The 3,272-nt window shown below is 35.2% G+C and overlaps 1 non-coding gene across 1 annotated transcript; it reads right to left on the reverse strand.

Moving 5' to 3' along the window:
- Positions 1-1,024: 1,024 nt before the first annotated feature.
- Positions 1,025-1,131, reverse strand: LOC121221524 (small nucleolar RNA R71). Its single transcript, XR_005918915.1, has one exon. It is a non-coding gene; the product is annotated as a small nucleolar RNA R71 (small nucleolar RNA).
- Positions 1,132-3,272: the final 2,141 nt, after the last annotated feature.

Consider the following 3,272-nt stretch of genomic DNA (forward strand, 5'->3'; position numbering starts at 1 on the left):
CGTTTACATAATATTCCCATATTAATTCTCATAATTTTAATTCCATTTCTACTATCGCTTTGCCATAGCATTTCCAAGTATTCATTAATTCCACATATTACATACATCATTATTTCTTTAATTGTCGCTACATACTTACCATAGCTTTACCATAGCATTAATTGCATTTTATTATAATAACTTGACCACTTTTGTGCCTCAATCCAATTCTCGTGGAAATGATACTCACTCATCACTTTATTACTTGATTTGACATGTATACTTGCACAATTCACATATTATTTCACACGTAACAAGTTTTTGGCATCGTTTCCAGGGATCGGTAATTTGGTGTAATTTGGTTTGGTTATTTTACTTAATTCCATTAGTTTTATTTAACTTAGTTTACTTTAATTTCCATAGGTTTGCCATCAATGTATGAGAAGAGGCATTCCTGCTAGCAAAGAATATCCTTTTGACCCAGAGATCGAAAGAACTTTATGAAGAAGGCAGAAAGAACTACGAAAAATGGCTAGGAACGGGATTTATCCTGGTCTCAATGATAATCCAAATGGTCAAGATGCTAATCCTCCTATTCGTAAGGTGATACCAAGTATGAATGGTAATTTGAATGGTCAATGTGCTAATCCTCATGTTTGTGGAGTGATAGATGATTGTGACAGACCAATTCGAGAGCATGTTGTTCCAATTTTGGATGATCTGAATCCAGTGATAGTCAAACCACACATACAAGCTCAACAATTCAAGCTGAAACCGGTAATGTTTCATATGTTGCAAATAATATGAAAGTTTAGTGGATTACCTACTAAAGATCCAGGACTACATTTAAGACTTTTTTTAGAAGTTTGTAACTCGTTTAGCCAACAGGGTGTTCCTGAAGATGCCCTTAGACTTAATTGTTTGCATATTCCTTGAGAGACCAAGCAAGAGCATGGTTGAATGCTTTACTATTGGGAACAGTGGCATCGTGAATGATATTTTCCAAAGATTTTTGCTACGGTATAATCCCTCAAATGTGAATGCCAAGCTCATAAATGACATCACATCTTTTCGACAATCAAAGGATGAAACATTGTATGAAGCTTCAGAATGATTTAAAGAGTTAATTCGAAAATTTCTAATGCATGGATTCCAACACTATATTCAAACAGATATGTTTTATAATGGGTTGAATACGAACACGAGGATGGTAGTTGATGCATCTGCCAATGGTACTCTGTTGAATAAAATGTATAATGAAGCATATGAGATTTTGGAAAAGATTGCCAACAATAATTATCAATATCCTACAACAAAAGTTAGGGCGAGAAAGAGATTTGCTTATACCATAGAGCTTGATGCAATCACTTCGTTGACAGCCCAGGTATCTTCTCTAGCTAACATAATTAAAAAAATGAAAAATTCAACTTCAATCCATGAGATGAAATCGGTCCAGTTGTCATGTGTTTATTCCGGTGAAAATCATGTGTTTGATGAATGCCCATCAAACCCAGCGTCAGTGTACTATATGGGTAATTTTAATTGGAATAATTACCCCTATTCCAACACCAACAATTCAGGGTAGAAGTAGCATCCGAATTTTAGTTGGAATAATCACGGTATGGGGAATTTTAACAATGTTGCAAGAGAAAATGCCATCAGTGCACCACCTGGTTATAATCATCCTATGTGAAACAAAATGCTCAACAAGAATAACTGTCCCATGTTTAATTTGAAATCATTATGTTGGTAAGGCATTGTGTGATTTAGGAGCAACTATAAATCTAATGCCTTTGTCTATTTTAAAGAAGCTGGGAATTGGGAAGGCAAGACCCACAATAGTCACATTTTTTATTGGCTGATCGATCCTATGCATATTCGGAAGGTAAAATTGAAGACATACTGGTAAGGGTAGATAAATTTATCTTTCCTGCAGATTTTCTTATTTTAGAATGTGAAGCTAACCAAGATGTACCAATTATTCTTGGAAGACATTTTCCTGCTACTGGCAGGACTTTAATTGATATGTAAAAAGGTGAACTGATCATGAGGATGAATGATAAGTAGGTTACATCAATGTATTTAATGCATTGAAATATGTTGATTAGAATCAATAATGCCATGCCATTGACTTGATAGAAACAATAGTGGAGAAAGAGTTCACAAGATTTTGCCACAGCAATTCTGATAGTGATAAAGATTCATTTGAGTGGAGGCCCTCGTGCACTTTGCTGGAGCAAAATAGACCTTTCAATTTTGATGAACAATGTTTGGTAGCTCATGTATATATGCATAGAGTAGTTGATGTCAAGGACATGAAAATGAGAAACAAATTTAAATTTAATGGAGAACGCTTGAAGCACTAATGGTGTGCTCATGTAGAGCGAGAGAAATAGTCTATTGATATTCGAGATATTTAGCTTCAACATCTTGAAAATTCTTTTTATTTTATTTCATTTCTTTTGTTTAATAAACTGTAAAAGGGGAAGGGGTTGGAGATGCAGAGCCCATTGAGACGAATCCTACCAATGAAGAGAATGCGCCTCAAGCACCGTAGGAAGAACCAGAGAAAACAGAGTCTGTCAGCATTGAGACTGGCCGTGAGGACGAAGAGGAAACAAATCCCTCAGTTCCAACACCAATGGACAGCACTGCGGCTATCCCACCTCCTTCTACTGAAACGATGACTAAACATGATCATGAGATCGATCAAATCATTGATGAAATCACCAGATTTGATAATGGAGAGGAGGATGTACCACTCAGTTTACTTAAAAGGTCGATGTGTTATAAGATGAGTGCATGAAAGACCACTCGCTGCAACTAAAGTACCACCATTTAATTCCAAGCTCGAGAAGTTTTTCTCCCTTTATAACATCTCATTATGTACATATGAATGTTCTTGCATTCAAGGTTCATATCTATACGTGCATTGAGGATAATGCATCCGTTAGGTTTGGGGGTGTATTGTGCTTCTAGACTACATTAGATATTTAGTTGAGCAAGTGTGCTTTTAGTATTTTTTTGTTCATTTGTCATTCATTTTTCCATGGCACACATGACTACCTGGAATTGTTTAGACTGTGATGAGTGTATTATTGTTTGTGATGTTCAATGAGGAGCTTAACTCTTCAATAAATTAAAAAGTTGTGAAAGTGGATTAGGTGATTTTAGCTTAGGATAGTTTGCTTATAAATTTATCCTTAAAATTAAAATGTCCTAATTCCGATTACAATTGATCCCTAGTAAGTTTCTTTTGATAAACTTTGAGACTCTTAAAGTTATATTCGATA

The sequence above is a fragment of the Gossypium hirsutum genome, chromosome D09 (assembly GCF_007990345.1).
Source record: "Gossypium hirsutum isolate 1008001.06 chromosome D09, Gossypium_hirsutum_v2.1, whole genome shotgun sequence".
NCBI lineage: Eukaryota > Viridiplantae > Streptophyta > Magnoliopsida > Malvales > Malvaceae > Gossypium > Gossypium hirsutum.